Consider the following 11,810-nt stretch of genomic DNA (forward strand, 5'->3'; position numbering starts at 1 on the left):
GTTAAGGAGATTTTTATTCAGCTCAAATCGCAGTTTGAGGCCTCTGGACAAACTACTATCTTCATGGAATCATACCTCAGAGGAACTGGAAGCTTTGCTTTCATTGTGTTTAAGGAAGCCAACAATGTATATCACCAAAGTGGTGGTGGTGGTGGGAGGGGCTGGTTTTTTTGTTTTGTTTTGTTTTCTGGAGCCAAGATATTTTATACTGATAGTTTTATGTAAAATAATAAATGGTTTACTATGTTCATTTTATTACCAAGGGCTGCTTTCAAGCATTATGGGGAGAACAGTAACAAAAATAATGCTATTTGTAAGGAGGACTTCATTTCTCAGTCATTATTTTGGCAATTACTACATTGGTGAGCTAGCTGAACAGAAAATTGTCAGACAAAGACAGAGATAAAGCCACAGAAACTAAATTGGTAAAAACACCAGAATAGTAAATGTTAAGAAACGAGCAAGCTTTTTAGACAGAGAAACACAAAAATGTTAATCTTTATTCCTAACAGTACAGCCCCACTCTTTGGGTTCACCTAAGCTGCTTTTGGTGTAGAACATGAAGGGAGGGGAGGAGAAGCTGTAAGCCACCGTTGTACTCTTTCAATTCCTAGGATTTGCAAGAGAGATAGCCATTTCTTTAGTGTAAGTTACAGCAGTCGCAACGCTGCACTAACCCACACTGACTGATTATTGCCCCAAGGGGCTGTTACATCGATCAGGTGTTGCTGGACCACAACAGTGTTTCAGCCATACCTGCTCCTCCCCTTTGTGCGGGTAAAGTGGTAGGAAAGGAAGGTGTAGAATTATCCTGGCTCTGTGCCTGCTAGGCATTCCCCCATCCTGCCTGTTAGGGACATTTTGCTATCAGGATTGTTTGTCATTTAACATTTATATTGCAGTAGTGCCTCTGTGTTTCCAGAATACTGAAAAGCAGCCATATTATACATCAGGATTTTGCCCTAAATACGTCCATCACCTCTTTCTTAAAATGTGTTGTAGGGCATTCAATGGTTGTTTTTCCCAGTCTTTTGAAATGTACTAACTGGAAATTGGGTGTAGTGCCTTTACATTCTTTTTTACAACACTCCTGCTGGGCATACCCCCATGCGGTTATGTAAGACTTGGATCTCTGACTTCACCATGCCAGCACTCAGCAGTCTTACAAAGGCTCTTTGTAACTGTTAAATTTGCATATATCTGACACTGTACTGACTATGTAGATGGTGCCTCTAGATTTGCATGTTTGCAGCACAGTTGTTGATTCTGTGTCTGTAAATGAGTTTACTTAGCTTCAAATATTCTGTTTTAATGCAAATGTCAGAATATCTTTTTTTTTCCCTAGACACATACGCATTGTTTAGAATTGTCCTTATAGATACAAGAGCAGACGCATATTTGTTCCTAGGCAAGTACTGGAGAATTCTACTATCTAAGATGATGTGCACCATCTTGATGATATTGACCATGAATGTCTATAGTTAATGTGAAATAATTCCTTTGGTACCCTAGCTATGCTCCACAGAGAGCACCGAGGACAAAATAGTCTGCATAATTCATTACTTCTGGAATGAAAGGCAGAACAACAAGCCTTGGGTTATATTTTATGGGCTTTGGGGAGAGGGAGTTAGTTTGCTTTTTTGGTGTTACGATAAATGTTCTTCTGTGATACTTTAGATGAAATATACTGGAGAGCATTTTTTTAAAACCAGAAACACATCATCCATTCAGCGTGGCATGTGGCTTTCTCAGAGCATGTCTGTACAAACAGAAGGGCTTTTCCTTAGTGGCAATGGAGCATGAACCCCAAGAGGAGGAAGAGCACTGAAATAACTGTGGCTTGTCAAACTGGTATGGTCTCAGGCTCAGTTTAACCCACAGTCACTCCTCTGGTGGCTGCTTTTTCAGAGTCTAGTCCGAATGTTAGAGTCAGTCATTTTTGCAGACTGGCTAAGTGAAAACAAGGGGGGTGGGGAATATAAGGGGGTGGGAAATCAAACCCTTAAATAAGGTAAGGTATTAAATACTTGAGAAGCCAGTACTGAAGACAGACATTGCAATTACATTACAATTAGGTGTATTTATATCTTGCCATCACCATGGAACCCGGGCACACACCACATGATTTGAGATCCACTAACATTCCCATACGTAGGGAGCAGTGTCACAACTTTAATGAGCAGATGATAGAGAAAACCTATCTTGGGACTCCAGAGCTGGTGGCAGAAAACCTAGACAAAATTATTATTCTTGTAATGTAATCTGCTGTAATAGTGGCCAAGTTTAGGTTTAGGAGTATTTCTGTCAGCAGGAAATTCCAGAGTCAGAGGATGGCTACAGAAAATGACATACCTCTGGTTTCTTTGAAATTCACCCATTGAGGGCACAGCTTAAACAGTGAGCACAATATCTCACTTACCTACTGGTGGACATAGCTGGCCTATGTTAACAAGTTGTTATTGTTGCTCCCTCTGCCCTTCTTCCTACACTTTCTTATAATCACTGTTGCAACCTGTTTAAAATTAAATTTTTACTTTTTGGGAGCAAGGACTGTTCTTTCAGTCTCTGACTTCCATCATGACGACCCTTACGTCTATTGATGTCAGCAAAATTACACATATGCCTGAGTTTGCAGAAGTGGGACTTAAGTCTGTACAGTACCTAGTACAATGGAAGCATCAGATGCCATCTTAATACAGATAATGAATGTGGTATGAGAGACACAGAGGCTCTTCGGGGTGGGGGTGGGGGTAGATTGACAGGCATTGTAAAACGTGCAAACACCTGAGGGAGATTCTTGATGGATGGCCCAACACAGGAGGTGTCCAACAACCAAGTTCAAATCTAACCAAAGCTTTCAGCTGATTTTCACAGTTAGTTCCAAGTAAGGTGAGTTGCAGTAATCAAGACTAGTGGTAAAAAACATGTAGGCCCTGATATTTCTTCTTTCAGTTCCTCCTATTGTTCACTGGCTATCTATGAGAAAGATATTCCTTGGCATCCCATATTGAAAAACAAACCATAGGCTAGCCAACCCAGATGAATTGTCAATAACAAGAGGCCTTATACTGTTGCTGACTTACGAAGACCAAAAATTCAGGAACAGCCTCATTTAAAAAAAAAAAAATCACAGTTCCTGTCTCTTGTGAGCCTCTCTCTTCTCAAAATGAACCGTGTACCAAATGGGGCAACATGTATTGCAAAGTTTTGAATTAGACAAAGCTACAATATATTCTCCAGGCCAGGCAGTGATTTTCTACACAAAGAATTACTGATGCCTACAAAAGCAGTGAGTGGCAAAAGTATGCACACGCACGCACATACACGCACTGTAAGGATTCAGCAAAATAATTCCAAATTAGTAAGACGACCACAGAAAAAATATTTTTCTTCGACCCAAAAAATCTGAACTGGCTGTCACAATGATTGCTGCTTGGTGTTCTCTGAAAATCCTATATTTGTTACAGAATACTGTGATTAATGAAAGACAAAATGGCTTAGAGAATCTTAAGCCCAAACACCAACTCTTTATTTGAATCCCAAGGAGCAAAACTGTGAGATTTCCCTTTAAATTTAAAAACAAAATTCAAATGTAATCGATGTTGTTTTTACCACCAACCACGATAGCATATGCAATCCCTACCCTCTGGGCCGTTCTTTACTTCTTATCTTCTCATTGTAGTTGATAACAAACACAGTGTATAATTGGACTCTGATTTTGTGTAAACTCGTTAAGATGTAGCCCCGGGTAACTCAGTCACAGTGCTTTTAACTCCTTGCACTGTTTTAAACCATGAAAAGCCTTTTTCTCGACTATGAATTTTTAAAAAAATCTAGGTCATATTGGGGGGAAATAAGCAGCATGCACTTCAAGTGTTGAAAAGGAATGTCAGTAACAACCAGCATTTAAAAATGACCAGGAAAATTTTCCAAGGGTATAGCAGCATCATAAACAACAATACCATAAGCATGATGTTGCCTCAATTGTATGAGAAGAAGGAAAGGCTAAGAAAAGTCTTTACTAGCCTATTTCCAGAATGTGGGCTAAGGCTCTGGGAGTTATCTGATTTTTGCTTTGTTTGTGGACAGAACTGTAAAACTACATGAGAAACCACATAACAACTTCAGAATTGTCCCCTGCTACAAAGTGAACTCTGCACAGGTACCATGGCATCTCCAACTCTGCACCGAATGGTTCTGGTGTGGAAATAGTCCAGAAAAAAAGCACAGAACTAGTATTCAGACACCTCCTTCCTTTTAAAATCTACTTTAGATCACTACCTTGTGGGGAGGCAGTGTGGCCCAGTCGTTAGGAATACAGGGCATCAGAAATATCTGAATGGCCTGGAGCTAGTAAGCTAGGCACAAATTTTTAGAACTGCTAGAGTGCCTCAGTTTTTAGGTGGTCAACTTTGAATTGCCAAAATTAGGGACAAGTATCAGGGGGTAACCGTGTTAGTCTGTATCCACAAAAACAACAAGGAGTCCGGTGGCACTTTAAAGACTTGCAGATTTATTTGGACATAAGCTTTTGTGGGTAATACACCACTTCTTCACATATTTTTTACCCATGAAAGCTTATGCCCAAATAAATCTGTTAGTCTTTAAGGTGGCACTGGACTCCTTGTTGTTTTCAAAATTAGTGAAAAATTGAGGCACTGACGTGTCTCATAATGGGCACACAAAATTAACGAACACTTCTGGTGGTTTGGCTGTTAGCTTCTGTGTAATTTGGAATACCCATCTCTGAAATGGGGATAATACTGTGCTTTGTAAAGTGCTTTACAATGCGTACACAAACATTTAGACTCAAGTGCCATAGTAGTGAGGTTGTAACAGGTTGAGCATTCTTGAATTTGTAAACATTTTCATATCTTTTCAGGTGGTCTGGTTCTACAGCTGACAATGATCTGCCAGGAACCAGTACTGTGTGTAATTCACTTGCTTTAACAAATCACTCAAACTAGGAAGTACAGAGTTATGTATGTGAAATAGATAGAGGCAACTGCCTACCTGTTCTGTCTCCCAAAAGTAGCAGCCAAATAGCAACTTAGCTTGATCTCAAGAACCTTACAGCCACCATTGGTTTAGGAAATACCTTACCTAAACACAACTTTTGTGTGCGTGTAGGCAGCTCCAGGGGGAAAAAAAAAAAAAAGATTTTCTCAAGCCAAGCTTAACTAGTTTTTTCTGTGAGATGTGAATGGAGAGGAAAATATTAGTTTTCACCAAAGAAGAATTAGTGCAAAAACATCATGCTTTTGTTTTTTTGATAATCCATTGAAAATATCAATTTTCACCAGTTCTTCCACTGTTGCAATATATGCTTGCAAAGCTTAATTGTAAAGGACATACTTGCCAGATTACACTTCCTTTACTCTTGACAGTCCAAAAGTACTGGGATTCTGGGAAGATATCAAAAGTTTCTGCAGTATGGTCAGTTCAAGAACCACACATGAATTTGAAGAAACAGTAACATATACTAGGCAAGAAAAATATCTACAACATAGCCACAGTGCATTCTACTGAGTGTTCAGATACAGGGTCTCAGGGTTCAGAATTCTTGGTCAGCCAATTCTAACATGAGAAAGACATGCAATTTCCATCAATTTATTACACAAGTGAAAAATGCCTTCAAAATAGCAAGGATGAGAATTGGCTGGCTCCAGGAGCTGCTAACGGCATACAAACCTTTCACCTCTAGATCACCAGTTGAAATCCAACCCAGCTTGGAGGTAATCAAAAGTCATTCCTAGAGCTGATTTAAAAAAAAATAATTAAAATATTGGAAAATTTTCAATTTGACTTTAGATAACTCCCTCCTCTCCATCCCCTTCCCCATACAAAAGTGTTTGGGTTTTTTCAACCAACCCCATCTATTACCATCTGACAGCTATTTGATCTACAGAATATAGGTTTGGTGTTCGCAGATCAGCTCCTAGTGGACAAGCATTCTTTTAGACTGAGGTTGCAGGTATTTAAGCTGGGACACAACTGTTTTGCTTTTCTGCTGATACATTTATGGCAAATCCAGAAATGTTTACAGAATGTGTGGATTTATTTTATTTATTTTGCAATGCAATTCGGCAGCATTGTGTAAAGCCTTCCAACAAGTTAGCTTTCTTCCTTTCTATTTTTAGCTGGGGGAGAGAGAGGGTGGGTGGATGGGTGGAGAGTGTGGGAGTTCGGAGAACATTCATTATGTAACTCAGCAGGGAAGAGAAATTAAAAAAGCCAGGGAGACGCCAACAGAATGAGCAACAAAGTCAACAGCATCTGAGGGTGGGCTTCTGCACCCTGGGAGGCTGTGAGCTTTGTATCCACCCCCCAATAAAGTCATGACATTGCAGGAGATTCAAGGAGAAGAAACAGTAGAAATGTTTCTTAGAAAACCTTATGCCACAATTTAGTATTAGTAATGGGTATATTATAAGGTGCAACAGTTTGACTTGGATAGGCCTTCAAAAGTAACACCTGCTTATCAAAGCTATAAGAACCTCTTGAGTTCATTTGGACTATAGATGGGTCTGTATGTGCACTCTGATCAGAAGATACCCAATCTTAAAGAAAGTTAGATTTTGAATTGTTCGGTCCGGTCTGAAATGTATCATTCACAATAACCCGAACCCCAAATCCTTTGAACTTGGGAAAAGTCTGGATCCAAACTTTGTGATTTGGTTTCATCTATGATTTCACCATAGAGCCATTCCTTAGGCACATTCAGTGTGTCCGGTTGGTAGGGGTTCCTCTTTAATATTTCCTGTTACTCTTATAAAGAAATTGCTTTTGATGACTAACTGGCATCACTAAAGGAATCTTTACCCATTTTTGGAAAAGCTGTAAGAGCTCTTTTGGTGTTTCCCGTTCTTGTCCCATGTGAACAAGTTATACAGAGATTCCTGAACATAAGAGTTTGCACTTCCATAATCCCTTCCATTTGAGGATCTCAAAATGTTTTGCCAGAAATGTTCATCTCAACACACCCTGTGAGGTAAGCAAATAGTATTGTCTAGAGAGAGAAATTGAGGCAAGAGACATTAGGGTCCCAATTTTCAAAAGTTGAGTCAAAATTTGGACACCTCTATAAAACATCAGCAATGTTGATTCAGGAGGTCAGAACATAAAACCAGGAATATCCTGTAAATTGTATAAATCTGCTACTAATTTGGAAAAGATCCCAAATCCTCATCTTCAGGATGCTACATGTCTAATCTGATAGATTTTTATGCCCTGTTACATCTATGTTGGGAGAAATGATTGAGGGTTAACAGATGGTATCTGGATTTGGAACTGCTCTGTAATCATTTATCAATACTGTATGTTGGAGTGTTTTCTGTATGACCATATTGATTTAACACAACAGGAGTCTGACTGAAAAAAGAGGTAGGAAGGAAAAGAATGGCTCAAAATAAGCCACCTCTCAGCAAACATCTGAGAGTTGTTAAAGGACAAGGCTGGCACCATTGGCTCTGAGGATTCCACTCCATTTCCTGCAGAGCCTACTGGTTTTGAGAAGGGTCAAAGCCAAGGAGCACAGAAGAACAGAAGAGCGGCATCAGGTTTAAAAGGCTCACTTTCTCAAGAAAAGGTGGTTAATGGTCAAGGGAACCAGACCGAGATTCAAGGACACTGCCTCCTGCTCCACACACACACTGACAATGTCTGATGACGTTAGACCTGCCTATGTGAACATCAGGGAATCGTAAGACTTTAGGTAAGACAGACAGACATGTAAAGAGGAGGTTACTCACCCTGTGCAGTAACTGACGTTCTTCGAGATGAGTGTCCCTGTGGGTGCTCCACTCCAGGTGACTTAAAAGCCATGTATCTTAAGGAGGTAGGGACTTCGGATCTGAAAGGAACGCTGTTGATAGTACAGCCCTGCCCAAACGTATATCAGATAGAGGGCCTTGAGTAAGGGCATAGTGTTTAACAAATGTGTGCTCAGAGGACCAGGTAGCTGCTTTACAGATATGAGCCAGGGGAACTTTGTGTAAGAATGCTACAGAGGCAGCCATAGATCTAGTGGAGTGTGTTCTGATTCCGTCTGGAGGTGTAACTTTCTTCATCTGATAGCACAATCGGATGCACTAAGAAATCCAGTTCAAAAGTCTCTGGGTAGAAATAGGCGTACCTTTGGAATGCTCCACAATGGAGAGAAAAAGTCTGGAAGAATTTCTAAAAGGTTTGGTTCTATCCAAATAGAAGGACAAGGCCCTGCGTACGTCTAGTGTATGCATTGAGGCTTTGAACGAGTTCGCATGTGGCTTCAGGAAAAAGGTCGGTAAGTGTATCGGCTCATTAATGTGGAATGACGAGGGTACCTTAGGAAGAAAATTTGGGTGTAACCTGAGGGTAACCTTGTCTTTGAAAAATAGCATATATGGTGGGTCTGCCATAAGAGCTGCTATTTCTCTTGCCCATCTGGTGGAGGTAATTGCCACTAAAAATGCTGTTTTCATCGAGAGGTGTAAAAGGGAGTACGTGGCTAGGGGTTCAAATGGTTGTTGAGTTAGGCAAGATAGAACTAGATGAAGGTCCCACAGGGTGGTGGGTGGTTTAATGTCTGGGTATAGGGTTTGGAGTCCCTTGAGGAAGCGCTTGGTGATCGGATGAGCAAATACAGAAGTATCATCAATTTTGTCATGAAAAGTTGTAATAGCAGCTAAATGGACCCTGATGGAGCTGAAAGAAAGGCCGGATTGCTTAAGGTCCAATAGATAGTCAAGTATGAGCGGAAGAGATGCTGACGTGGGACTAAGTTGTTTAGCTGAACACCAGTGTGTGAATCGTTTCCACTTATGTAAATAGGTGGTGTGAGTAGATTGTGTTCTACTATGTAGGAGCACTCTTTGAACTTGTTCAGAGCAATCTAGTTCGTTTTGGGAGAACCATGTAGGAACCATGCTTTGAGGTGGAGCATGGATAGGTTGGGGCGGAGAAAACGGCTGTGTTGTTGTGATAGGAGGTTCAGAATGAAAGCAAGGGGATTGGTGGTCGAATTGACATTTTGGTGAGAAACAGAAACCAGGGCTGTCTGGGCCATGATGGGGCAATTAGGATCACCTTGGCCCCATCTGTTCGTATTTTTATCAGGACCCTGTTGAGAACCGGTATTGGGGGAAACACCTAGAGTAAGTTTTGGTGCCATGGGAATATGAATGCGTCTCCCAGGGAATGTTTGCCTAGCCCTGCTCTGAAGCAAAAATTGGGACATTTCTTGTTTTTTGCAGTTGCAAAGAGGTCTATTGCTGGGTAGTCCCAAATGCGGAATACGTTGTGAATGGTGTGCTCGTTTATTTCCCATTCGTGATCCCAAGGGAAACGTTTGCTTAGTTCGTCTGCTGTGGTATTCATCACTCCAGGAAGATAGGCGGCTGATACCCGGATGTTGTTCACATTGCACCAGTTCCAGAGTTTCATAGCCTCTGTGCACAGAGACTGGGATCGAGCTCCTCCCTGCCTGTTCACAAAGAACATGCATGCAATATTGTCTGTCATTATGCGTACGTGTTGATTCTTGATCAGTGGCAGGAATTGACGGCACGCATTGTGAATGGCTCGAAATTCTAGGACATTTATATGGAGAGAGGTCTCGGTTGAAGACCAAAGTCCCTGGGCTGTGTCGTGAGATACCTGTGCACCCCAGCCTGTCAGAGATGCATCGGTCGTCAGTATGAGGGATGGAGCCTGCTGAAGAAAGGGGACTCCAGAGCAGAGGTTGGAGTGAATTGTCCACCACTGTAGAGAATCTTTGACTCAGACAGGTATGGAGAGAGTCTTGTTTAGAGGGTGCACATTTGGTCTGTACACTGTGGCCAACCACGCTTGGAAGCACCTCATGTATAGACGTGCATTTTGGACGACGGAGGTGCATGAGGCCATGTGACCTAGTATTTGTAGGCAGTCCCGGACAGTCTCCTGGGGACTGTTGCGAATCCTTGTGGCCAGTTGACTTATAGAGTTGAAGCGGTCTGGTGGGAGAGATGCCAATCCCGTCCGGGAGTCGAGGTATGCCCCTATGAACTCCAGATGTTGGATGGGGTATAATGTGGATTTGTTTTTGTTTACTTGCAGGCCTAAAGATAGGAAACAATCGATGGTAAGTCATATGGATCGGAGAGCTTCGTCGAACGTTGAAGCTTTGAGGAGGCAATCGTCTAGGTAAGGAAATATTACGACCCCTTGTTTTCTGAGGTAGGCTGTAACTACGGCTAGGATCTTGGAAAAAACACGGGGGGCCGTGGACAGTCCGAAAGGGAGAACCCTGTATTGGAAATGTGTGGAGCCGAGAGTAAAGCATAGGAATCGTCTGTGGGACGGGTGTATAGTCACATGAAAATAGGCGTCCTGTAGGTCGAGGACTGAAAACCAGTCGCCTTGCTCCAGCGCCGGGATTATAGTGGTGAGAGTGACCATCTTGAACTTTTGCTTTTTGACAAATTTGTTGAGCCGCCTGAGGTCGAGGATTGGTCGCCATCCCCCATTTTTCTTCTCTGTTAAGAAATAATGGGAGTAAAAACCCTTCCCTCTGTGACGTTCTGGCACAGTTTCTACTGCTCCCAGTTGAAGGAGATGCTGCACTTCTTGGAAGAGTAGTCGCTCGTGAGATGGGTCCCTGAAGAGGAACGGGGAGGGAGGGAGGAAGAGGAAGGGGATGGCGTATCCAATTGTAACTACCTCTATGACCCATTTGTCGGATGTAATTTTCTGCCATTGATGAGAGAATGGTCGTAGGCAGTGTCCAAAGATAGATGTGCCGGCTGAAGTGGGAACGCTGTTTTCTAAACCCTCGACCAATGCTTCAAATCTGCCTATTAGTTGGAGGGGGTTGCGGCCCCCCTGTAGAGTTAGGACGACGACGCTGGAATCTTGGTCTTTGGCGTTGTTGTTGCTGTTGTTGTTCCTGTGGTCTATAGGAGTGTTGTGTAAATGCGGGGTAGCATGGGCGTTGATAAGGTTGATATCTATATTGTCGTCTTCTGGTCGCAGGTTGCTGGAGGCCTAGGGACCGGAAGGTTGCCCTTGCATCCTTCATCGAATGAAGCACGTCGTTTGTGGTGGAGGCAAAAAGTTTTTCCCCATTGAAGGGAAGATCTTCAATGGTGCTCTGGACCTCTCGAGGAAAGAAGGAGAAGGAGAGCCATGAACCCCGTCGCATGACCACTGCTGTGGCGGTCGACCTTGCTGCAGTGTTAGCTACATCGAGGGCCGCTTGGAGAGCGGTACGTGATATGGTTTGTCCCTCGGAAACCAGAGCTGTGAATTGTTGTTTCTTCTGCTCTGGGATGTGATCAATAAAATCCATGAATTTATTATAGTTTTTGTGGTCATATTTTGCAAGGACTGCAGTATAATTAGCTATACGAAATTGTAGCGTCGAGGATGCATATACTTTACGGCCGAAGAGGTCCAGGCGTTTACTGTCCTTGTTGGCTGGAGTGGAGCAGGCGTACTGTTGTTTGGCCCTCTGGTTTGCTGCATCCACTACCAATGAGTTTGGCACCGAATGGGTAAAAAGGAATTCAGAGCCCTTTGAAGGGATGAAGTACTTCCTGTCTGCTTGTTTACAGGTAGGTAGGCTTGTGGCTGGAGTCTGCCAGATGGATTTAGCGGGTTCTAAAAGGGCTACGTTGATTGGTAATGCCACTCTAGAGGAAGAAGAGGGCTGTAAGATGTCTGTTAGCTCATGCTGTTGTTCAGTGACTTCCTCCAAGTTAATTCTCAAGTCACCGGCAGCTCTTTTAAAGAGGTCTTGGAATTTTGCATAGTCATCCGACAGTGTTGGAGGAAGGGGAAGTAAGGCTTCC

The 11,810-nt window shown here is 42.4% G+C and overlaps 1 long non-coding RNA gene across 1 annotated transcript in view; it reads left to right on the plus strand.

Moving 5' to 3' along the window:
* The window catches only part of LOC128842797 (uncharacterized), a 163,875-nt gene extending 152,580 nt beyond the window's left edge, over positions 1–11,295 (plus strand). Inside the window, exons 2-3 of the long non-coding RNA XR_008446120.1 lie at positions 10,078–10,164; positions 10,993–11,295. This is a non-coding gene — a long non-coding RNA (uncharacterized LOC128842797). The remainder of the gene's footprint in view (positions 1–10,077; positions 10,165–10,992) is intronic.
* The last annotated feature ends 515 nt before the right edge of the window (positions 11,296–11,810 follow it).

Source organism: Malaclemys terrapin, chromosome 9, assembly GCF_027887155.1.
Source record: "Malaclemys terrapin pileata isolate rMalTer1 chromosome 9, rMalTer1.hap1, whole genome shotgun sequence".
In the NCBI taxonomy this organism is placed as follows: Eukaryota; Metazoa; Chordata; order Testudines; family Emydidae; genus Malaclemys; species Malaclemys terrapin.